The sequence below is a fragment of the Oncorhynchus gorbuscha genome, linkage group LG09, assembly GCF_021184085.1.
Source record: "Oncorhynchus gorbuscha isolate QuinsamMale2020 ecotype Even-year linkage group LG09, OgorEven_v1.0, whole genome shotgun sequence".
Lineage (NCBI taxonomy): Eukaryota > Metazoa > Chordata > Actinopteri > Salmoniformes > Salmonidae > Oncorhynchus > Oncorhynchus gorbuscha.
The window spans coordinates 33,172,014-33,198,891 of NC_060181.1; the positions used below are offsets into that span (position 1 = coordinate 33,172,014).

The window sequence follows — 26,878 nt, forward strand, 5'->3', positions numbered from 1 at the left end:
AGAGGGGCTAAAAGCATGTCTGCGATTTGGGGATATATGCAATCTGTGTATTATTCTTAATTGGATTGCTCTAGTACGATTACATATAGAATTTTTTTGCATATCTCCAAATGTCCTCCCACATCTCTTCGTAAATAGTAAGAGACAATTCTATCTCCCACACTTGTTTCACCCTCTGTGTGTTGACAGCAGAAAAGGACCTTAACGCATCATAAAACAGACTTAGACATTTTCCTTTGTGGGGAAAAAAACATTATTTCAATGACAGATATATCAGGGTTACCAATTAAGGTGGTGCTCTTCAGAATATAATGTCTTACTTGTAGGAAGTGGAAAAAGGCTTGCTTTGGGAGTCGGTAATTCTCGACCATCTGTTCAAATGACAATAAAATCTTATCAGCAAATAAGTAATTTAGTCTGCGTATCCCCTTATTAAGCCAAAAGTTAAAGCCAGCATCCAGCAATCCTGGACTCAAATCTGGGTTGTTAAGAATTGGGGTAAGAGCAGAGGTTAGCTTGGACCTTCCCAGGAAGCGTTGAACTGACCTCCATACTTTGAGTGTGTTAAGTGTAATAGGATTATTGCAGTGATCTTCTACAGACTTGAAACTTCAGAAAAATAAAAGATCCTGTAAGCGGTATTTTGAAAGAGAAGTCTCAATGTCTAACCAAATAGAGGAGTCATCATTTGTGATCCAGTCAGAAATATAACATAGGTGGGCACACCCCTGATAGAACCTGATATTGGGCAGATCCAAGCCGCTCATAAAACTTGGCAGCTGCAATATTGACATCTTAAGTTTTGGCTTGCGTTTACGCCATATATAGGAACTTAGCCATCCATTTACATCCTTTATTACCTTATTGGAGAGTAATACTGGGATCATTTGGATTGGGTAAAGTAGTCTAGGTAAAATGTTCATTTTCAAGAGGGATATGCTACCCAACCAAGAAATCGGGAGAGAGTTCCAGCGCTCCAGATCCTGTCTTATTGTATCAAACAAGCGAACAAAATTGGCTTTGTACATCTACTGGAATTTAGGAGTTACAAATATACCCCGATACAAAAAACCTGAGGGAGACCATTTAAAAGGGAAGAGGGGAGAAGTACTAGGTACAGAGTGAAGGTTACCAAGTGGCATAGCCTCTGATTTAGTTAAGTTAAGCTTGTAGCCTGAGAATTCGCAGAATAATTCAATAATATTAATAAGAGATGTAATTGAAGTCTCGGGACTAGAGATGAATATCAGGACATCATCAGCATACAAGCTTATTTTATGGTGAACATCACCAATGAGCAGCCCCTGTATAGCAGGCGTTGTTCCATAACGAGTGCAAATAGGAGAGGGGACAAAGGACAGCCCTGTCTGGTACCTCTGTATAAAGAGAAGCTATTTGACCTTAGCCCATTAGTAAGGACAGCAGCCTGAGGATCATCATATAAAACTTTCACCCATTTTATAAAGTTGTCCCCTAGACCAAATTTATTTAGAGCAAAGAATAGGTAAGACCACTCCACACGATCAAATGCTTTCTCAGCATCTAGGGAGAGCACAAGACCATCCATAGCACTTTGTTGGTAGGCTTGAATTGCATTAAGAAGCTGCCTGACATTGTTGCATGACTTACGGCCCTTAATGAAGCCAGTTTGGTCTCCTTTCACAATTAGTGGCACTGACTCCTCTAATCTTGTGGCTCAAATTTCAGAAAGCAATTTTCTATCCACATTCAGGAGGGAAATTGGTCTGTACGAGGAACAAGACTGGACATTTTCCATTTTTGAGAATAAGTGATATGTTGGCTTCTCTCAGCGTTTGAGGGAGCTGGTCATTTGAAAATGAGTAGTTAAACATATCACGCAATGGCTCAAGGATCAGGCCATGGAACTCTTTATAGAACTCACTACAAAACCCGTCTGGTCCTGGGGCCTTACCATTTTGCAGATTCTTAATTGTGAACATTATTTCTTCCTCGGTAATAGGGGCATTAAGGAGATACCTCTGTTCTTCAGAGATAGTAGGGAGCTCAATCTTAGAAAATAAGTGCATCATTTGGCAGTTGTGAGGTATAAAGGTTTGCATAACATTTCTTAAATTAGTCATTTATCAATTTATTTTCATATGAATGATTGCCATCAGAATCAGTAATAGTAGCAATTGACTGAGAGTCAGCTCTCTTTTTAGCTAGGTATGCCAAGTACTTTCCTGGCCATGTTCATATAGCTTTTGCCTGACAAATCTAATTTTCTTTTCAGCGTCCTGTGTTAGGAGAGAGTCCAACATTGATCAAAGGACTGATATTTCCTTTAACAGGGCAGGAGTGGGAGTTTTAATGTAATCCTTCACTCTAGTTCCTAATTCACCCTCTAACATTTTTTGCTTTTCACGCTTTTTCTGTCACTTCGTGGCTGTGTATGACATAATCAGACCCCTGGTATACGTGTTACAGGTCTCTTAGTGGCTGTGTATGATGTAATCAGACCCCTGGCGTACGCTTTACAGGTCTCTTAGTGGCTGTGTATGACATAATCAGACCCTTGGCGTACGCTTTACAGGTCTCTTAGTGGCTGTGTATGACGTAATCAGACCCCTGGCGTACGCTTTACAGGTTTCCCAAAGGAGCGAGGGGTTATCTGTTGATTGAGAATTAATAGAGAAAAATGCTTTCAACTCTGTAATAAAATATGATGTGAATGTATGGTCTTTAAGAATGGTTGTCGTCAACCTCCAATGAACGATTGAAAGCCCCATTGAGTATTATGTCCAGGATCACCTCTGCATGATCAGATATGACTATGCTTCCTATCCTAGCGGATCAAACAGACTGCAAAGACGTCCTGTGCATAAAACAGTAACCTATTCTAGTCTGACATCCATGAGGTGCAGAGAAAAAAGTTAACTCTCTGTTGGAGGGATGAAAAGTTCTCCAAACATCAGCATACCCCAGATCATCACAAATAGCTTTAAGTGACTTAGCTTGAGGAGAGAGTGAAGCTATACCGCTGGGAAACTTATCAATAAGGGGGTTCAACAAGCAGTTAAAATCTCCTCCAACCACTGCAGTGTCTGAGTTTAATTCTGAAAAGTCTAGAAATACCTTAGTGAGGAAATCCAGGGGGGGGTAGAGGAGTAAATATTCATTATGGAAATGTTCTGCCCTTGTAAAGTACCATTAATTATAACAAAGCGACCACTTGTTTCTTTCACACAATTCAAGAACTTAAGTGAAAAGTTATTTTTCACAAGAATTGGCACACCACTACAGCTGGATGTAAATGATGAGAAAAACACTTGACCAAACCCTGCTTGTTGTAATGTCAGATGCTCCTTATCATCCAAATGAGTTTCTTGCAACAGGGCAATATCAATATTTTCTTTTTTTCCAAAAAGACAGTACCTTCTTCCTTTTAATGGGGTTATGGCTCCCTCTAATGTTCCATGTACATACCTGCAGTCTGTTACCTGCCATTGCACTTTGACCATTCAATATCCAGACTGAATCCTACTGTAAAAGTGGGGTGGTACCTTTTTCCATGTGTTGAACTCTCCTCTATCTCACCGGGCATAACCAAACGATATGAACCCTGAACTCGAACTATACTAAACCCCAAAATTAAACATGTAAAGATCCAAAAGGGGGTTTTCCCACTAGTTAACATGCAGGGGATTTCAACTTTCCAATGTAGACTCTTAAGTCCGCATTGCCGCTCAATAGCCTCATCCTTTATATATATATATATGGAAATGAAAATCAATAGAAAAAGATTGAGGCTCTTCCACCTAAAACCAAGCCTGGGCACCAATATAGATTCACACATATCTCAGCCTGAGCTATAGCAGCAGTAACTTTAGCAATAAAAATAATAAAGATACGAATATTCCTGAGCCGGAGCATGTGAGAACTCACATCACTGTTTCCTGATCAGATTCAAATAAAAATTAAAAAGTTATCCAATGCTGCGGAGGTGCAGCTTAAAGTTATTTACCCGAGAGAGTCAATAAACGCAGTTGCCTCTTCAGGTGTGTAGAGTTTTTTAGACGTTGACCATAATCTTCAATGTGGCCGGGTACAGCAGTGCGTAGTCCATCTTCATTCTCTTGAGTTGAGCCTTCGCCTCATCAAACGCTTTGAGTCTTCATACAATCGCTGTGGAATAATCATTGAAGAATGAGACCTTTGGACCTTTACGTTGACTACCGTCAGAGCCGATGTTTCTAGCCGCATCCATGACGCGCTGCTTGTCGGTGAAGTTGTGGAACTTTATAACCACTGGCCGTGGGCGCTGGTTGGGACCGGGTATAGGTGCTTGAGAGCGATGGGCTCTGTCCAGCTTCACACGACCAGCCTTAGTGTCCATTTGTAGGTAGCCAGGGATCTATTCCTCAAATTTTACTGAACGTGTCCCTTCAAAATTTTCCGGGAGTCCCACAACACAAATATTGAATCTGCATCCTCGATTATCCAAGTCGTCAATGTGCTCCGCCATTTCGCGCACCTGTTTCTCAAGTGCTTTTATCTTAGTGTCCATAGATGTAGTTGAAGTTTCCACTGTAGCAATTCTTCCTTCTACCTCATCAACATGTTTGACAACCCTCTGTAGTTCAGCTGAATGGACTGCTATAGCTTCCAAGACCGTTATTATCTTAACATCGATCACTTTAGTAATGTTATCCATCATCAGTCATATTTTGAATCACCAGGTCCATTGTGCTTCGGCTAACGTTAGCTAGCTCCTCCTGCACATCTACAGGGATGGTGGTTTTATTAGAGTTCTTAGTAGTTCTGTTGGGCATGTTGTCGGAGATTTTGGGAAATAGCCGTCAATACTCATTGTAGGATAACTTATTTAGCCAATTCTACCACTTTTTCAAACTAGGCGATTAATGTAAAAATATACATTTACGAATGCCACGGGAGCTCGCTGAAACACAGTGTTCTCTCTACGGCGCCATTTTGTCCCCTCCAAACCTCTTCCATTTAAGAATGATGAAAGCCTCTTTGTTCTTGGGGACCTTTTTTGTTACTTTCCCCAGATCTGTGCCTCAACACAATCCTGTCTAGGAGCTCTACGGACAATTCCTTCGACCTCATGGCTTGATCTTTGCTCTGACATGCACTATCATCTAATATAGACAGGTGTGCCTTTCCAAATCATGTCCAATCAATTGAATATATCACAGGTGGACTCCAATCAAGTTGTAGAAACAACTCAAGGATTATCAATGGATACAGGATGCAACTGAGCTAAATTTAGAGTCTAATAGCAAAGAGTAGGAATACTTATGTAAATAAGTTATCACTGTTTTTATTTGTAATAAATTAGCAAAAATGTATAAAAAACTGTTTTCGCTTTTCAGAATTTGGTATTCTGTGTCGATTGATGAGGATTTAAAAAAAATACATTTTAGAATAAGGCTGTAATGTAACAATATTTGGTAAAAGGGAAGGGGTCTGAATACTTTCCAAATGCACTCTATATATATTTTAAATATTTTTACCCCAAAAAATATATGGAGGATTGGAAATTATGCAAACAATTACATTGAGGGAAGCCACAATCTATATGCAATAGTAAAGCTGATCAACCCCCCAAAAACTAAACAAATAAGTATAATACATTATATACGCAAAAGTATGTGGACACTCCTTCAAATGAGTGGATTCAGCTATTTCAGCCACACCCATTGCTGACAGGTGTATACATTTGAGCACACAGCCCTGCAATCTCCATAGAAAAGCATTGGCAGAAGACTGCTCTTACTTAGGAGCTCAGCCACTTTCAACGTGCCACTGTCATAGGATGCAACCTTTCCAACAAGTCAGTTCATTACATTTCTGCCCTGCTAGAGCTGCCCCGGTCAACTGTAAGTGCTATTATTGTGAAGAGGGAATGTCTAGGAGCAACAAAGGCTCAGCCGCGAAGTGGTAGGCCACAAAAGCTCACAGAATGGGACAGCCAAGCGCTGAAGCACATAGCATGTAAAAGTCATCTGTCCTTGGTTGCAACACTCACTAATGAGTGCCTCTGGAAGCAACGTCAGCACAATAACTTTTTGTCGGGAGCTTCATGAAATGGTTTTCCATGGCCGAGCAGCCGCACACAAGCCAAATATCACCATGTGCTATGCCAAGCTTGGGCTGGAGTGATGTAAAGCTAGCCACCATTGGACTCTTGAGCAGTGGAAACGTGTTCTCTGGAGTGATGAATCAACCATCTGGCAGTCCGACGGACAAATCTGGGTTTGGCGGAGTCCAGGAGAACGCTACCTGCCCCAATGCATAGTGCCAACTGTAAAGTTTGGTGGAGGAGGAATAATGGTCTGGGGCTGTTTTTCATGGTTCGGGCTAGGCCCCTTAGATACAGTGAAGGGGAATGTTAGAGCTACAGCATACAATGACATTCTAGACAACTCTGTGCTTCTAACTTGCGGCAACGGGAAGGCCCTTTCCTGTTTCAGCATGACAATTCCCTCATGTACAAAGCAAGGTCCATACAGAAACGGTTTGTCGAGATCTTTGTGGAAGAACTTGACTGGCCTGCACAGAGCCCTGACTTCAACCCAATTGAATACCTTTGGAATAATTGGAATACCGACTGCGAGCCAGACCTAATCGTCCAACATCAGTGCCCGACTTTACTAATGCTCTTGTGGCTGAATGGAAGCAAGTCCCCACAGCAAGGTTCCAACATCTAGTGGAAAGCCTTCCCAGATTAGTGGAGGCTGTTATAGCAGCAAAGAATGGACCAACTCCATATTAATGCCCATGATTTGGTAATGAGATGTTCGACTTGCAGGTGTCCACATATTTTTGGTAATGTAGTGTATCAGACTTGATGAACGGATGCTAAACTACTAATCTGAGTTTGAAGTTAATTGTTCTCTTTTTAAAAAAAAAAATATTACTGATGCCCTTATACAACATTATTAATTTGAAATAGGCAAATTAATTCATTCATTACGTCACCAATTATTAGACCTCTAAAGTTCATACACATTCAACATGCATAATTAATATTGCCGAGGGCAATCAGGTGTTGTGAAACAAGTGCCTAAGATTATAAACTATTATATGGATTTATGTGTCCTTCAATATGAGTTGATAATATAAAAGGCATTCATGAGCACATTCTATGAGGGAGAAGAAAAAAAATCACCACATCATCCTAGAACATGATTAAACATGGAAAGAAGAAAAGTGTCACTGCAATTGTCAGCACTAAAACATTCTCATTGGCTTGCAGGTTTTTGTGGCTGCGTTGCAAAACTATGTATGAAAAAAGACGAGTGGTATACTTTAATGCAATCCAAGGTCGTGTGCCAAAGCAGTCTTGTTTGAATGTATCAAACTACACAGGCCCCATTTAGAACTACCTTGAACGTCCCTGCCACAGTGTGACTCAAAGCAGACAAAATCCTAAGTACCATAGAGCCATAGACCACTATTCCCATATTATATTTGGACAACATTAGATTAAATCAGCATCACCAAAGATCCACCTTGTTCTCCATACATGTGTATCTAAAAATGTTAAGCATTCTCCTCAATCTCAATCTAACACAGCTGGAACGGTGGAAAATATATTTTCTACACTAAACGGTTAGCTGTTACAGACACATTTTTGAGATCGGAGACAAAATCCCCATGTCGTTGTCTACTCAGGGCAGCGGCCGTCACCGACACCCGTTTTAATGTGAGCTGGTCAGAGACTCTGGTTGGTCAGAGCTTGCCGGAGAAGAAGGTCAGTGAGACGATGAGGTTATTTCACATTACCCAGAATTTGTATACTCTCTCGAGCAGGAGTGATGACTACATGGTACGCATTTGTAATTGCCATTAAACAAAGCCAAAGTGTCAAATCATTATAGCTCTGAAGTTCACAATACATTTGATTAAATTCTAAATGTTGGCTAGATATTTAAACTTTGAATGGCAAGCGTGAAGGTCTGACTGAAAACGTCCATGAGGCTGCATTGAGCCACAATTCATTGTAGCTAAGTTAAATCTTAATCACATCATCACATAGTTTTTGTGAGGCAGCGTGGTATCGAGAATCCTAACGACCAAGTCAAGAACCTTGTAGTGTGTGACCCCAGTCTGTGCCACCTCATTTATTGTGAGCAACACTACGTTAGCAAGACAACACTACCTGTAAGATGGTTGTTTAATGTGAGAGGCTCAGCGATGCTAGGATTATGAACGTCTTGTGGTGTACACCCGGCTTTAGGTGAACATATTTCTACAGTGAAGATTGTAAACACCATTACCTAGTGTCAGAAATGGCCTGGATAGAATACCCTTGATTTCATAAAATATGTGCCCTAATGACTCAAACATGCCAAAATATTGAGGGAATGTAGAGACTGAGTCACATAAAGCTAATTCACATAAGGATTTATATTGGGAGAATATGAGTCATTTCAGAGCAATTATTTTAGAACTTAGTGTCACATGGCTCTCGTAAATGCTTCATAACAGCTCATTGCCCTGAGTAGCATATCTTGGACAAAAATAACACATTTCCAAAACAAGGACAAAAGTGCTATCCAATGCAACCAGCCAGAAAGTTATTTCAGGCTTTAAGTGCTTACTTTTAGTACCAAGATCTTAAAAGTTGATTATAGAAGACCTGCTCACAGGAACAAGTTATGCACGCCCAAGTGAGCTCACTGAACAGCCTTGACTACCCAAACGTACCTGCTAATATTGCAGGGGATGGAGAACCAGAGATTTTAGAATTTGGCCAAAAACAAACACAATTGATTGAGTAGGAAGCTCTGTTTTACTGTACAGTTTAAGACCACTTGAAACCCAGGTCCAAAAAAACATGAAAACTGCATACCAAAAATCTGTGATTCAATGCACAAAATACTGTATGTCATACACTAATTCTCAGAAAGTGACCACGTTCTGTCCTGTCTGTTTTAGTACATTAGGAACAGTGGCAACCCATCATTCAGGGCAGGTGGGGCAGAGCCCAACCTGTTTTGGGCTGACATACATGTTTAGCAAAAAAATATATTATTTTAGCATGAATACGTGTCACATCAATTTCCAACCAATGTAAAAAATAATAATAATAAAAGGTGCATACAAAGATGGTCTCTTTTTTGCTTAGTTGAGTAAGGCATCTCCAAAATGCAGGTGTTTCAGCCTAGCTCAGTGCTTTCTGTAATGGTGGGGCAGCCAGCGGAAAATACGGAGGTTTGGTGATGTTCTCTAGTTGCGCTGTGATTGGCTCAGTGTTCTGTCCCTCATGGGGACACTACATCACCGCAAACAAATCTACAGGGAGATCTAGAAAATTCAAGCCCCTTGGGTGCTGCCATAGAGTTACATTAGAAGTGCCCATCCAAGAAGTCTCATTGGCCACAGATAAAATGATGAAAAATCACGTTATATCTACCGTAGCTTTGATTGGACTGATCTTAGCTAGGAAGCTAGACACAATCTTAGTTAGCAAGATAGACAAGCAGGTATCATCGTGAATCACGTTGACAATCTACTGGCAAATCCTTTGCAATCCTTGTCATATGAAGAGAAATTATACATAAAGCGAATCGGTGGACATCGGCCATTGGACATTGCACAGCCATTAGGAAGTCGCAAATTCGGCAATGAATGGTTTGGAAGGAATCAGTGGCTAACTGAAAGCATTGCAAAGCAATTACTAGCCTGCTATTCAGTGCGGTGGGGGTGTGGTCCAAGTCTGGGTTTAAGGGATTATTTTCCAATATTAAAATGATAAACACTACGGCCAGAAAAGTTTGAATACATTAACAATGCTGTCAATCCAACATGACTTCTGCCGCGTTCAATTCAACTGGAAACTCGGAACTGGGAAATCTCAGACTTCAGTGAGATCAAGACAACTGGGAACTCAGGGACAAAACGAGCTCCGACAGTGAAAATAAGTTTTGAACGGTCAACCAACTTGGAAATTGGGAACTCGGGCCTCTTTCTAGAGCTCCGACCTGAAATCAAATTTGTCACATGCATTGAATACAATAAGTGTAGACCTTACCGTGAAATGCTCACTTACAAACCCTTAACCAACAGTGCAGTTCAAGAAGAGTTAAGAAAATATTTACCAAATAAACTAAAGTAAAAAACAATAAAGAGTAACACAATAAAATAACAATAACGAGTCTATATACAGGGGGGTACCGGTACCGAGTCAATGTGCAGGGGTGCAGGTTAGTTGAGGTAATTTATACATGTAGGTCGGGGTGAAGTGACTATGCATAGATAATAAACAGCGACTAGCAGCAGTGTACAAAACAAATGGGGGGGGGGGGGGGTGTCAATGTAAATAGTCCGGTGGCCATTTGATGAATTGTTCAGCAGTCTTATGGCTTGGGGGTAGAAGCTCTTAAGGAGCCTTTTGGTCTTAGACTTGGAGCTCCGGTACCAGTTGCTGTGCTGTAGCAGGGAAAACAGTCTATAATTTGGGTGACTGGAGTCTCTGACAATTTTATGGGCTTTCCTCTGACACCACCTATTATATAGGTCCTGGATGGCAGGAAGCTTGGCCCCAGTGATGTACTGGGTCGTACGCACTACCCTCCGCAGCGCCTTACGGTCAGATGCCGAGCATACCAGGCGGTGATGCAACCAGTGCTCTCGATGGTGCAGCTGTATAACTTTTTGAGGATCTGGTGACCCATGCCAAATCTTTTCAGTCTCCTGAGGTGAAAAAGGTTTTGTCGTGCCCTCTTCACAACTGCCTTGGTGTGTTTGGACTATGACAGTTTGTTGGTGATGTGGACATCCAAGGGACTTGAAACTCTCGACCCGCTCCACTACAGCCCCGTCGATGTTAATTGTGGCCTGTTTGGCCCGCCTTCTCTTGTAGTCCACGAAGATCACTGATGTCATGATTCAACCTTGCTTTTTTCCAGAGTTCCCAGTTGTCTTGAAAACACCATAAATCCAGAGAATGCCAGACTTTGATTACAAAGTTTGATGACAAGATTTTCCCACAAAGACCGCAGCACCACCTTCCGGTTCAAGTGAGCACAGCACAACAAGGTGAGTCCAAAAATGTCTTGTATGCTGCTGCATGAATTATGTAACATATACTAAGAAAGTAATACTAAGTGTATGTTGTGTAGTAAGCTGTTAGTAGCCCATGTTAGTAGCCCATGTGCCTCACCCTAATAATTTGGTCCCTTTCCCCTTCATAACCTAGTCTACTGTTCTGACTTGGTGGTGCACATGTAGTCTATAGTCTGTTTTACAGAAATATAATAATTGAATTTTGTAAGAACTTTCCTTGTCTGCTTATATGCCCCCATTATTCATCCTACGGTTCTATCTTGGTGTACAGGGAGAATACTGCAAGAATGGCCCATTATCTGAATTCTGTCGTTGTACATTTCAGAAGCGCTGAACAAATAGTTATAATGACTATGTCCGTCCTAGCTTGCTAATTAATGTCGCTCATTAATGTCTCATTAACGTCGTCCCCCTTATGCCATAGGTTGTACATCTCAATTGTCAGTAGAAACCACATTTGGTTAAGCAAGTCAGCCATATCAGCTATGCGTTTTTAAAAGGCAGTAAATGAGCCTGAATGAACTATTTCGCTACAGACAAGGCTCCACTCATAGCCAGGTGTAGCAGTGGTAAGGAATCACTCCATGGGACTGAAAAGAAAGGTCTGCTGTTGGGACAGCTTCATCTAGTCCCTAACAGTTTGTGGGAACCATTTGGAACCATTTGTCACCGTTATTTTGTAGTGTTGTGTTGGGTAGTGGCTTTGCTGGCATGCATCAAAAAATGTTTTTGTTCGTTTGTCCCACCAAGATTTAGATGATAAAATTGCCACTGATTAGGAACATTATGTGCTGTCAGCCCGACACTCAGTTTTCATTAGACCTTTCATTAGAGTTTGTTTGCCTGCAGGCTACGGAATTTCAATGTATTTTCCATTGAGAGTTAACTCTTCCTTTTAATGCATTGTTTAATGAGCAACACTCCTAGTAATTATCTAAACACCTTTATAAAATGGATTGTCCTGCCTGCTAGACTAATCTAACTGAGGATATTATTTTAGATGTTTCTATGCCCACCTAAATAATGTTTATGGAGTGAAACAAAGCCAAATATAAAACTGCATTACTTCAAATAGATCTCTTACACTTCAATAATGACATTTTGTTTGTTAACCAGAGATTACTTTGATTAAATACAGGCCTGTGTTTCTGAGGCCTTATACACATTTACAACAACGTTACGGTAACCTTATGAATTTAAATGTTTGTGTTCAAATGTGCAGCTCATGTCATTACAACACTACAACGAGTTCAATGGAATGTAGACCATAGAAGGACGCCAAAATGCTAAAAATTCAACAAATCTGATCTAACAAAGTGGATCTTCATCAAATCTGTCATGATCTATGTATTGTAACTGGCCCACAATGTGGTTGCTAAAGTCTGATTTGGATATATTTGGCTGTTTTCACTGCATAACATTTAGAAGTTGTTTTCAGGTTTAGAAGAAGTGACTGCTAAATGCTAACTCCTGTTTGTATAAGCTGGCTTCATAATTAGCATGGAGAAATTGGTGGTGGGAGTCAAAGTTGTTTTTAACTGTAATGTAGTTGACATGAACATGTATTGGGATTCACATCCATACAAGCATTACTCTAACATAGCGTGAAATACACATATAAACACTAGCCTAAATGTAGGTTAATTTTGCCAAGGTGGTGAGACATGGTAGTGATGACACCATAGGCCTTGTTGATCTCTGCACCAGACAGGACACTCTTGCCAGCATACTTGGGGTCCAACATGTACGCTGTGGCGTGTATGTGCTTCAGGCAGAAGTCTTCACGCTCTTTGATGTATTTCAGAACTGCAGTTTCCTCTGCTTGGAGCAACAGTGAAGTGGGCAGGGCAGTAAGGATTTCTTCTCCTACATCTGCAAGCAGTCTGAACATCAGATAGGATGGCATTGTCTCTCTCAATCCGTGCAATGGCTACTGCTACAGGTTTCAGGAGTTTCAGGCTGCTTACCACTCTCTCCCAAAATACATCATCCGGGAGGATCCTCTTGATGGGGCTGTCCATATCTGCAGACTGTGATATGTATGGTCCTTCTGTAGCTCAGTTGGTAGAGCATGGCGCTTGTAACGCCAGGGTAGTGGGTTCGATCCCCGGGACCACCCGTAGAATGTATGCACACATGACTGTAAGTTGCTTTGGATAAAAGCGTCTGCTAAATGGCATATATATATATGGCCATTTCTTGCAGAGACTCCTTCCCCTCCAGGGGATTGTCAAACATGATGACAAAACCACCCAAACAGGTGTTGCTGGGCAGCTTCAAACTGGGGCTCTTATTCTTCTCACTTTGCTTGGTGAGGTAGACTGCTGCTATAACTTGACCCTGCACATACCTAACCATTTCCTTGGCTCTATTGTAGAGTGTATCCATTATTTTCAGTGCAGTGATGTCATTGAGGAGCAGATACAATGCATGAGCAGCACAGCCAATGGTGTGATGTGAGGGTAGGACTCCTCCACTTTAGACGAAGCAGCCTTCATGTTAGCAGCATTGTCTGTCACCAGCGCAAATACCTTCTGTGGTCCAAGGTCATTGATGACTGCCTTCAGCTCATCTGCAATGTAGAGACCGGTGTGTCTGTTGTCCCTTCTGTCTGTGCTCTTGTAGAATACTGGTTGAGGGTTGGAGATGATGTAGTTAATTATTCCTTGCCAACGACCATTCGACCACCCATCAGAGATGTTTGCAAGACAGTCTGCTTTCTCTATGATTTGCTTGACCTTCACTTAAACTCTGTTGAACTCTGCATCCAGCAAATTAGTAAATAAGCATGTCTGATTGGAGGGGTGTATGCTGGGCGAAGAACATTCAGAAATCTTTTCCAATACACATTGCCTGTAAGCATCAGAGGTGAACCAGTTGCATACACAGCTCGAGCAAGACATTCATCAACATTTCTCTGACTACGTTCGTCCATTGCGTCAGAAAAACTTCTGATTCCAGGAGGACCATGAGCTGCTGCTATCGAAAAGGCGTCTGATTCATAAACCCCACGAACCCCTCCAGACTAACGCAGTAGCCCAGGTGAGAGTCCTCCCGGACATCAACGAGGGGAAGGAGGAGGGCTGAAGCTCGAAAATGAGAACACACTGTGCAAGAAACGCCCGACAGGTGCTCAACTCTCCATTGAAGCGTTCCAGGGGGTAAACGGGGCTCCCAAGAAGGTGGAGTGGCTGATGGGATGCCGCTGCTAACAGCTGAGTTGCTGAAGAGCTGCGGGGTTACCACCCTGGTAGGCTGCCTCCCAGAAAACCCGCGGAATTGCTCCAGCAAACTGTTCAATGCCCAGCCATGGCGGTTAGCCAACGTTTACCCCCTCTTTAAGGCCACAAAGCAGTTCCTTGTGACTCCCGATGGGGCTCCTTTGGAGGAGATGGCGTCACGCAGCTGGCCCGGGTCTGCTGGGTCAGTAATGGCCAGTTTGCACTATTAGGATAAGGTAAGACCCAGATGCAGCCTGTGTCGAAGTAACAATGGGGCATGCAAATTACAGGTCAAGGCAGGCAGGCTCAGGGACAGGCAGGGTTTAGTAACCCAGAGGTGGAGCAAAGGTGCATGACAGCAGGTAGACTCAGGGTCAGGGACAGGCAGAGTTCAGTAACCCAGAGGTCGAGAAAAGGTGCAGGACGGCAGGCAGGATCAGGGTCAGGAACAGGCAGTGTTCAGTAACCCAGAGGTGGAGCAAAGGTGCAGGACAGCAGGCAGTCTCAGGGTCAGGGACAGGCTGTCCCTGACCCTGACGAAGAGGAGTAGTATGAAGGATCAGAGGACCAAAACGCAGCGTGGTAAGTGTTCATGTTTTTTAATGAAATAACGAACACTGAACAAAACAATAAACGTGAAGTAAATCAAACCTTGTTAACTTGTTAACAAGTTAGAAATGATTTAAACACACTTTGCTGAAGGCTACCATTTACTAGTTAACAAGAAAATCATGTATATCATATAAAATATATTCACCCCACCCAGTATTGTAATCAAAACTTACCAGAAAGTATGTAGTCCTTGGCTCAGACAGTCTAGTAGTGTGGGCTCAATAGCATCTCATTAGTGTGCAAGATCTTGAGAATCAGCTGTACATGTACATGTGATGGAATGGATTCCATTGAATTCGGGATAGTTTAACCAGAATATGTCACAAGACCTAGAATTGCCTTGTGTATCCCACCAAAAAAGGTTCACTGTTATAAGCAAACTTTTTTGATGAATTTAAGCAAAATTCCCAAATTTACCAGAAAGTTTCCAACCCTTTGCAACCCTAATTGTAACATTATAAGCCCAAATATGGGCTTATAACGTGGCCTGACATGTACATCAAAGAAAGAGAAAATATAGGTTGTATCCTGTATATTTGGCACTTGTCCATTTGGTTCAACCTTTTGCAATATTCAACTCTCTCTCTCTCTCTATATGTTCTATTCTAGATCCCAGCTCATTGTTTGGTATCCATGGTAACAACACCAATAAATTCAACTTGAACCACAAGACATTGGCACAACTAATACATTTGGAGCAAGAGACTTGAGAGTTACAAACATGTTCATTTTCCAGGACAAAACAACAGTAAATTCACACCAACTTACCACACACACACACACACACACACACACACACACACACACACACACACACACACACACACACACACACACACACACACACACACACACACACACACACACACACACACACACACACACAAAATGTGCAAATGAGAGTGCATTTCTCACACTCATGTGTGAGGAACAAATCAAATAGCTTTGCACAGGGCCTTGTACCAGAGGCGTGGAACAGTAATAAAACACACAACTGGTATCCTAGTGAAAACACATGCCTTATGACTCTGCTGTGGCATTATTACATATCACACAACAAAATTTTCAAACGCTGAAATAACTTTGTCTGTGTGTGATTGCATCGTTGTGAATATCTGTGTGTGTGTGTGTGTGTGTGTGTGTGTGTGTGTTTATATTCTGAATGTACATTTTATGTCAGGCCGGAGTGTATGTGGGTGGTAACAGCTTCCAGCCAACTGATACACAGAGAAAGAGAGAGCGAGAGAGAGAGAGAGAGCGAGAAAGGGACAGAGATAAAAAGAGAGATAGGGGGAGAGCAAGGAAGATTGAGAGTGGGTGTTTGGGAAGTACACAATAGCCCTTTCACATGTATTTCTCTGTGCATGAGTTTGAGATATTGGTAACACTTTTACCTGACACCCAGCATCATTACACCTGTCATAAACTCTCAAAACCTTCCGCACAAGGCCAAACATTCCATTACCCCATAGCCTACGTTTCAATAGTATGTTTATGTTATATAACATTTTATGAAATTGACCATCTCAAATTATCATTGTAAATTGCACACATTCATGTCACACATGCACCTATCTACCCCAATGCTCTGTTGCTGAAGACTGGGCTGAATGCAGGAGCAGATTTTATGACTGACATTAATAGACCCAACAACAACAAATTGAACACAGACATTTCTTGGCAGGGAAAATTACTCATTTGAATAAATGTGGGTTTTTCATGTCACAACAGGTGTAAATATATATGGGTCATGACAGTGTTATGACCATATTATGACAGGTTATGGCACGTTATGTCACTCGCTGTTGGCTGGGCTCATGCCACCTATCTACCCCAATGCTCTGTTGCTGAAGACTGGGCTGAATGCAGGAGCAGATTTCAGGAGCAGGACAAGACATTCTCTTTTTGACTGATGACTGACATAAGGGCATGTACATAATAGACCCAACAACAACAAAGGATTTAAGGAACAAGCCTACGAATTAAAAGACATTTCTTGGCAGGGAAAATTACTCATTTGAATAAATGTGGGTTTTGACACTCCTATGTAGGTGTCATAACCATCCATAAATAAACACAATATATGTCACAACAGGTGTAAATATATATGGGTCATGACAGTGTTATGACCATATTATGACAGGTTATGGCACGTTATGTCAGCTGTTATGACATATTATGACACTGGGTTTCAAGTAAAGTGTACCGAGACTAAATCTTTATTTTTAAGAAGTAATCGGAATGCATGGCCATCAAAAATATTTACGGCTTTTGCTGACCAGCTTTGGGCCAGTATATGAAAGGTCTCTGGTTCGAATACCCACGTCGACAAGGTGAAAATCTGTCAATGTGCCCTTCAGCAAGGTACTTAACCCTAATTTGCTCCAGGGGCGCCGTACTACTATGGCTGACTCTGTAAAACAACACATTTCACTGCACCTATCCAGTGTGTGACAATAAAAATATGGTTGTAAAAAAATATATATACTAAACAGGGGTATTTCTTTCCTGCGCTGCTTTTTAGGGTTTTGAGATTCTCTTAAGGCTAAAACATGCTATTTATTTTGCTTGATAGATTTACCCACGGATGTTTTGTGACACCAGGAAATATGATTTTCTGGCTGTTGCGCAAGAAACAATGGATGAAGGAAGCTACATCGGTGTTTGTAAGACCAGAAGACATCCACAAAACAGATCTTCTCACGAAAATCTCTGTAAAGTCAGAAGGATTTGAGCATGAAACTATTATATAACTATAACCTGTTCTGAAAAGCCGAGACTCACAAATAGAAACATGTAGTCCATTCTGCTCTACGACGCCCACAAGCTTCAAAGGACTTGTCTAAAGTCGGCCCCGTCGAGGTGCCAACTCTGCACAAATCTTCTCACAAAAAACGTCTGTAAAGTCTGAATGGTTTGAGCCCAGGATTTGGAGCGAACATGTCGTCCGTTTTGCTATACAATGCTCACAAGCTTCACAGCTCATCTGTGACTGTGCGGTAAAAATGAATGGCGCTGAATAGGCTTTTTTTGGAACCAGGGTTGCACATGTAACCTTTATTCCCCCGTCTCTGATGCTTTCCCATATCTCTCAGATGCATTTCAGACACTTCAAATCGTACTTCCTGTTGATTAATTTTTGGACTACATTTTTTTCCCTGTACGAATGTGCTATTCAATGCTAATACGGGCTAACAGCAGTTATACCAAATTCAATGTTTCATCAAATAATTGTTTTATATTTCTTTTGGATATCTACAGGAGTCCTACACTTCTAAATTAAATAGCTGAATGATCCATCTTATGATCATCTTAAAAAAAGTTCAAATGTTAGTAGCTTAGTTGATATTGCCAGAGGCTTAGACTCTGGGGTTAATTAGCATCATCTGTAGCTGACTACACTCAAACATTCTTGATTAGTGTTTAATGAACAATTTGATGTGTGTGGAAAAACAAAAATAATACTGCAGGAGTTTGCCACAGCATCTACGGTAGGTTTCTATCTGCTTCAATGTTGTTCCCTATGCATTCCCTTTTCTATTGTTACCATGACAACTGTCCATTTGAAGTTTTCACAGCACACACCAACTTCGGTGTCCAATCTGTTAGGTACAGTACAAAGCCAATGCTATATGAGGGAGGAAACTGAGTCAGATAAGAGGAGCTTTACATTTGGAAACACGGCATCAATAGACATCTTGATGGCAAAAGTTCAAAGCAATTCTTTGACTACCAGCCAATAAGATGTGGAACTCATGTATTTGCCAGGTAGACTGAGTACAGAACAAAGGCTGGAACGCTATCATTGAGTATGGAGGACTTTCCACAACTATGCTATCAGGAGTGCCTTTGATTTGAACAGCAGCAGCACATCCCAGACCTAGTGAGCTTAGAAATTGTCTGTCCCATGTTGTGACCTATTCAGTGCGGATGGCAAACCTGGCTGGAAAGTCATCCGGCTCACAGAATGGGACTGCTTATTGCTAAATCAAGTGTCAACTCCCTCCAATCAGGACACACTGTTGTGCAAGTCAAACACTTCTGGAAACGAGTTGTGGAAAATACACCATCTGTAATGATTTAATTCTGGCCAAAATGTGGAAACGGTAAGGCTAGCGTTTTAATAGGAACAAACTAAGGACCTAAGTATACTGTATGTGTGTAGCGTTACAAGCAGGGATGTAGAGGTAAAAAGGTGGGTATATAAAGGTGGCTGAGAAACAAAGGCTAACACTAACAATATTAATTTAGCATAATAAGTGCATAAGGCTATTCACCAAATGAATAAAAAGATTCCACTACATCATTGGTTACAATGCATTAACCGGGAAGAGATACTGGTAATAACAACATTGTGGGCCTCAGGTCCTCCAACAACAACTCTAGATGTGATGTGACTGTTCAGGTAGCCTCTGAACGGTACAACATGGCATGCATGGCCAAGGCCAAAACTATTGTTACAATAAATCTTTAGAGCAATCTGTAACATACATTCCACGTCCAAATTTCCAAGTGGACCAGCCCCATCCCTGGCCCCTTATTAGCTTGTTTTAATCCAGATTTCTGTTCTCTATCCTCACCATTTCACAACAGCTCACGGCCCGGTCCAGAAACAATCCCTGGATACTTCATGTAGATCTGAAGGAATTGGACAGGTAAAACCATTTGGTAGTAGCTCCATCTAGCATACCAGAGGGTGAAGGAGCTACTACCATATAACGTATACCTATTAACTTAATTCAGATCAACATGGCCACAGGGGTAGGAGCTAGGTGTTGTTTCTGGACAGGGCACTTGTCGAGCAATTGGAACTTCAGTGTTGTTACAGTTTAAAGTTACAAGTCAGTCTCAGTTAGAATGGACATGACACTTCTGACGTTCAACATTGGAGAGGATTACAAAGACAAAATGATCAAAGACGCTGATAGATTTACAGGCCTTACCCAATCGTCAGGTTGCGAGTCGTTGATTTCCAAGTACTGCAGCTCGATAACTGGGTGAGTTGGAGTCAGCAGAGTTAAGGTTGGTTTCCAAGTTGCTTAGGCAGGGGGGTTAGTTTTCCAGTTCGCTTCCGGCTAAGGTTGACTATATTAAAGAGGGTCCAAGTTTTGTTGGTCCACAACACAGGTTGAGGGTGTGGGCTGAGATGTGTCCAGTAATAGGGTATAGGGTCCTCTCCTTTTTAAGATAGCTTGCGCTTTACAGCAATCTATGTGACCACATTTGAGACACTTAAAGGTGCCTGATATCCATACTCCTTTATCACTACCAAAGTGGTACTCTTCACATCACATTGGACAGGAAAAGGAGTGTGTGCATCTCATCGTTTTAAGCCAAATTAGTATGCATTTGAAAATGTTCACCTTTTCTGTAGATGTGTGTGCAATTGCATTTATGATAATATACTTTGAATCAATTCTGATAGCTCTCTGTGAAGAAAGCATATGTCTTTTGCCAACATGTTGTTGAGGACAAGGAGTCATAAGGCTGATCATCTTTCTGGCAGTTCGTATCAGTGTGCAGATGTTAGAGAATAACATTAACAGGATACTGTTTTAAGTGTGTTTGTGTTGCTTGTGACATGGATTTAGCTTGTGTCTGTAGTAATGTATTTCTAAACGTCCCATTATTACGATGCTATATCGTCAGTACAACTGAGAATACAAGTCGATTATTACAGAGACTGGATTATTCAAATATACCTGCACAGTCTTTAAATTATAAATATTAGTTATACAACATACATATTATAAATAGTCTTTGTTAAAATATGTTAATTTTGAAATGGCTGCTTGCCACACCTCTTAACACAATCAAAAATATGGGATTATTCAAACGATATCGTGATGTGTTTTGTTATAATGATTGTTATGACGTCTCACGATTATTCGATTCTTTCTTCCACCAACCCCAAGCCACGCTTTCCAGTGCTGGCAGCGGTAGCTCCTTGTCGTGCAGTCCCACAGAATGCTCCTTGGCCGCGGCCTCTCCTTGGTCTTTTCCCCCGGCTCCTTCTCTTCCGACTGTTTTCCAACCCCAAAGCTGAAATGCGATCCCTTTGCAGTTTCCTCGGTAACCTACAGAATCTCTTCTGAGGCTGATTTTTTTCATCTTTTTGTTGTGATTATGTTTGCAGCCTATTACTCTTTAATACCATAACTGGCGTTCTATTTAAACATAGGCCTAGTTGTACTCTCTGATAGCCTAATTATCAATCTAATGATCAATGATCAGGTAGGTTCACCTGTCAATTGTGTGTCAAATGCATTCAGTATTTCTGTGAAAGACACTGAAGATTATTGCATGCCATCACACATGTCATTGAAATTCACAGAACGATGTGTCAATATTAAATGCGTATCATACATCACCCCTACTTTCATCGATATGACAAGGCCAGAGTTATCATACAAGCAGAAACGTGTGTAGAAATTTAGGGTGTATGCCAACAACTAGACTACAAATGCATCATCGTGCTCAGGCTATGCGCGTTTACACACCACGTCAGACCAGCAATAAAGAAAATATAGCCTATAGAGGTATTATACCTTTCCAATGCGCGTATATGCCCCACATCCAGAAAATGCGTAAAACATGGAATATTTTCCAATTCGTAGGCTACACATTGTTTGCTGATAGCATCGGGGAAGGGTTGAGGACACGTCCGCAATCTGTCACCCCCTCACTGAAGTCCAATAAACCGAAATGTAAGTGCATCACATTCCAAATGATCTGGTTCATTCAAAGGAGTTGCAGCTTTGATGCTCCCTCCGTTCTTCCGTCAAATCTATTTCTCTATGGTGCTGCATCATACTTTATTTGTAGCTTGGAGGAGATGGATTGATCGATGGTGTCCGCATAGGTTATGTTGTGTACATTGTCGCCAATCTGTTTTCTCGCGCTTCATCTAGCTCTGTCACTTGCAACGAGAAGATGGAGATGCAAATTGTCAGAAAGAGGCGCAGGTGATTGGTGAAATCGTTTTTTCTCGTTTATTCTCTCTTTGGCGCGCGCGCTCTCTCTCCCTCTATCGCTTGCAACGACGACCGGGACCGCGCGCACACACACGAAGCACAACAAGAAGAGGTTACGAGAGAGGGGGAAGTGTGTGGGAAGCATGGGCGCAAAGGCGCGATAGGCTTACAGGATGCACGGTAAACGGTGGTATAGCCTTAATGGTCACAAACGAACCAGACAACAGCCTACCAACTACACATTCATTTTTAGCAGAGTAAAACAGCTCTCCCAAGACTAAAGCATTCAATTGTGTTTCAAATGATGTGCATGTGTCCAACATTTGGGAACATTGGGAGAATTCTGGGACCCTGGGAACCCACATATGCCTATACTGTGATCATTTGGCAGCTATGGTATACTGTCAGTTGACCTTCATTTTATTTTTTTACTCCTCAGTCATTTATATGTATTACGTCCTCTAAAGAAGACTGACAGTTAGACATTTGCATTGAGGCATTGGCTTAGGACACCAACTAACAGTGTTGATAAATCATATCTGAATACATAGGAAATCTCTATCTGTTCAGAAGACACTCCTCCAGCTGCAGAATGTGTACTTGATTTATTACCCACAGACGTGTGTTGTTCAACCCCAGGCCTGGAGATCAACTGGATTTGCAGCCATTTGTTGAAGACCAATAATAACAAACCTGATTTAACCAATCAAAGGCTTGATCAGTTGCTGGAGGGTCTCAATGACCAGGATTGAAGACCACTGCCACACAAATGTTACCTCTCTGAACCCAGTAGCTCTGTAGCAGCAGCACTTCACCCCACATGGTGCCACACCATGAAAATATAAATGCTAAGCATTTTCAGAGATAGAATTTTCCTAAAGGCTGATACGATGAAGTATGGAGTTGGAATGGTGAATGAATTGAAAGAAAACTCTGTGCCTTACTTTTCTATCAACAATGGGTAAAGTAAGTCTAAATGTACAGCTCTTCATTCAACCACTGATGCAGATGGCATTTTGTTAAACAAAATACTCACTAAGCTGAAGGATTCTTATTCCATGCATCTTTGAATGAACACATAACTACACCATTTTTTATTCTGACCACCTGTTCCGTGTTCTACAGCAGTTTATTAAAGATGAGACTGTACTAGCCAATCATGGTTCCTGGATCCAACCAAGCCAGCCATGGGGGGATAAATCAGTATTCCCAGTTTCCATGACAACCATACTGTATGCCATTGATTATTTCCCTTTTATCTGCAGGCAGCACAAAATTAGATTTTTACTTGAAGAGGAGGAAAATATAGAGGAAAATGGAGCGAGTGAGCGATCTTGGTGTAAAAAAATACATCTGAACAGTTTGGTCCTTGGTATTTTATTAGGATCCCCCTTAGCTGATGCAAAAGCAGCAGCTCCTCTTCCTGGGATCCACACAAAACATAATACAGAATGACATATTACAGAACATCAATAGACAAGAACAGCTCAAAGACAGAACTACATACATTTTTTTTAAATGCACACGTAGCTTACATATCAATGCATACACACAAACTATCTAGGTAAAATTGGGGAGAGGCGTTGTGCCGTGAGGTGTTGCATTATCTGTTTTTTTTACAGAGGTTTGCTGTTTATTTTAGTAAAATGAGATGGAAGGAAGTTCCATGCAATTAGGGCTCCATATAATTCTGTACGCTTTCTTGAACTTGTTCTGGATTTGGGGATTGTGAAAAGACCCCTGGTGGCATGTCTGGAGGGAGAAGTGTGTGTGCCCGAGCTGTGTGTTTGTTGACTATGTAAAGAGTTTGGTATTTTCAACACATTAATGTTTCTTATAAAAAGAAGAAGTTATGAAGTCAGTCTTTCCTCAACTCTTAGCCAAGAGAGACTGGCATGCATAGTATTTATATCAGCCCTCTGATTACAATTAAGAGCAAAACGTGCCGCTCTGTTTTGGGCCAGCTGCAGCTTAACTAGGTCTTTCCTTGCAACACTGGACCACACGACTGGACAATAATCAAGATTAGAGAAAACTAGCCTCAGAACTTGCTTTTTGGAGTGTAGTGTCAAAAAAAGCAGAGCATCTCTTTATTACGGTCAGACCTCTCCCCATCTTTACAACCATTGTATCTATAAGTTTTGACAGTCTAAAGTAACGCCAAGTAATTTAGTCTCCTCAACTTGTTCAACAGCCACACCATTCATTACCAGATTCAGCTGAAGTCTAGAACTTAAGGAATGATTTGTACCAAATACAATGCTCTTAGTTTTAGAGATGTTCAGAACCAGTTTATTACTGGCAATCCATTCCAAAACAGACTACAACTATTTGTTAAGAGTTTCAGTGACTTCATTAGCTGTGATTGCTGATGCGTATATGGTTGAATCATCAGCATACATGGACACACATGCTTTGTTTAATGCCAGTGGCAGGTCATTGGTAAAAATAGAAAAGAGTAGAGGGCCTAGAGAGCTGCCCTGCTGTAGACCACGATTTACATGTTTGACATTAGAGAAGCTTCCATTTAAGAAATGCAACGGTGTTCTTCATTTGTAGAAAGAGAGTCGGACCGAAATGCAGCGTGGTGGTTACTCATGTCTTTAATGAAGAAAAAACGGAACGATACATGAAATAACTATAAATACAAAAACAACAAACGGAACGTGAAACCTATTACAGCCTATCTGGTGAACACTACACAGAGACAGGAACAATCACCCACGAAATACAAAGCGAAACCCAGGCTACCTAAATACGGTTCCCAATCAGAGACAAGGAGAATCACCTGACTCTGATTGAGAACCGCCTCAGGCAGCCAAGCCCATACAACACCCCTACTCAGCCGCAATCCCAATAACTACAAAACCCCAATACGAAATACAACAAAACAAACCCATGTCACACCCTGGCCTGACCAAACAATCAACGAAAACACAAAACACTAAGACCAAGGCTTGACAGAACCCCCCCCTAAGGTGCGGACTCCCGGACGCACCTCAAAACCATAGGGAGGGTCCGGGTGGGCGTCTGTTCATGGTGTCGGTTCCGGCTCGGGACGTGGACCCCACTCCATTAAAGTCATAGTTCCTCCCCTTCGCGTCCCGGGATAATCCACACTCGCCGCCGACCATGGCCTTATAGTCCTCACCCAGAACCCCACTGAACTGAGGAGCAGCTCATGACTGAGGGGCAGCTCGGGACTGAGGGGCAGCTCGGGACTGAGGGGCAGCTCGGGACTGAGGGGAACCTCGGGACTGAGGGGCAGCTCGGGACTGAGGGGCAGCTCGGGACTGAGGGGCAGCTCGGGACTGAGGGGAACCTCGGGACTGAGGGGAACCTCGGGACTGAGGGGCAGCTCGGGACTGAGGGGCAGCTCGGGACTGAGGGGCAGCCCGGGACTGAGGGGCAGCCCGGGACTGAGGGGAAGCCCGGGACTGAGGGGCAGCCCGGGACTGAGGGGAAGCCCAGTACTGAGAGAAAGCCCAGTACTGAGAGAAAGCCCAGTACTGAGAGGAAGCCCAGTATTGAGATGAAGCTCAGGTAGGTAGTAGGCTCCGGTAGATCCTGGCTGGCTGGCGGATCTGGAAGAGACTGGTTTACTGGCAGATCTGGAAGAATCTGGTTGACTGGCAGATCTGGAAGAATCTGGTTGACTGGCAGATCTAGAAGATCATGGCTGACTGGCGGATCTAGCTGCTCTATGCAGGCTGACAGCTCCTTGCAGACTGACAGCTCCTTGCAGACTGGCAGCTCTTTGCAGACTGACAGCTCTGGCTGCTTCATGCAGGCTGACAGCTCTGGCTGCTTCATGCAGGCTGACAGCTCTGGCTGCTTCATGCAGACTGACAGCTGAGGCTGCTCCGAACAGGCAGGAGGCTCCGGCAGCGCTGTAGAGGAGGAAGGCTCTGATATCGCTGAACAGGCGGGAGACTCCGACAGCGCAGGAGAGGAGAAAGGCTCTGATAGCGCTGAACAGACAGGAGACTCCAGCAGCGCTGTAGAGGAGGAAGGCTCCGATAGCGCTGAACAAGTGGGAGACTCCGACAGCGCAGGAGGGAAGGAAGGCTCTGATAGCGCTGAACAGACAGGAGAGGCGAGGCGCACTGTAGGCCTGATGCGTGGTGCTGGCACTGGTGATACTAGAGCGAGGACACGCACAGGAAGCCTGGTGCGGGGAGCTGCTACCGGAGGACTGGTGTGTGGAGGTGGCTCTGGATAGACCGGACCGTGCAGGCGCATTGGAGCTCTTGAGCACCGAGCCTGCCCAACCTGACCTGGCTCGATGCCCACTCTAGCCAATATTGGAAGGCAAAGGACCCTGGGCACAGCCTGGAGAATATCGCCGCCCCAAAGAAGAGCTGGAGGCGGCGAAGGCAGAGAGGCGCTGGTAGGAGGAGGCAGCACGGCAGCGTGCATGGTAGCCCGAGAGTCAGCCCCAAAAATATATTGGCGGGGGCACACAGGAAGTGTGGTGAAGCCAGGTAGGAGACCTGCGCCAACTTCCTGTGCTTACCGGGGGGCTGGAGAGACCGGCAGGCACCGTGTTATGCTGTGAAGCGCATGGTGTCCCCAGTGCGGGTGCATAGCCCGGTGCGGTACATTCCAGCTCCGCGTATCGGCCGGGCTAGAGTGGGCATCGAGCCAAGTGCCATGAAGCCGGCTCTACTCATCTGGTCTCCAGTGCGTCTCCCTGGGCCGGCTTACATGGCACCAGCCTTGCGCACAGTATCCTCGGTTTGCCTGCATAGCCCAGTGCGGGCTATTCCACCTCGCCTCACTGGCAGGGCGACCGGGACCATTCAACCGGGTAAGGTTGGGCAGGCTCGGTGCTCAAGAGCTCCAGTGCGCCTGCACGGTCCTGTCTATCCGTCACCACCTCCACGCACCAGCCCTCCAGTGGCAGCCCCCCGCACCAGGCTGTCTCTCCGGCTCATCCTTACGCCTCTCCAGCGCTGCCGGAGCCTTCCTCCTCTCCAGCGCTGTCGGAGTCTCCCGCCTCTCCAGCGCTGC

At 43.0% G+C, this 26,878-nt stretch overlaps 1 protein-coding gene across 3 annotated transcripts in view; it reads right to left on the bottom strand.

The window, feature by feature from the left end:
• The window catches only part of LOC124043416 (ras/Rap GTPase-activating protein SynGAP-like), a 117,838-nt gene that overhangs the window by 35,633 nt on the left and 55,327 nt on the right, over positions 1-26,878 (bottom strand). The window contains exon 1 of one of the 3 annotated variants that reach the window (XM_046362009.1): positions 19,835-21,911. The exons of the other annotated variants lie outside the window; for them this stretch is intronic. The gene's annotated coding sequence lies outside the window, so the exon portion shown is untranslated. Of the gene's footprint in view, positions 1-19,834; positions 21,912-26,878 lie in introns of those variants that run through there. 3 annotated transcript variants of the gene reach the window in all.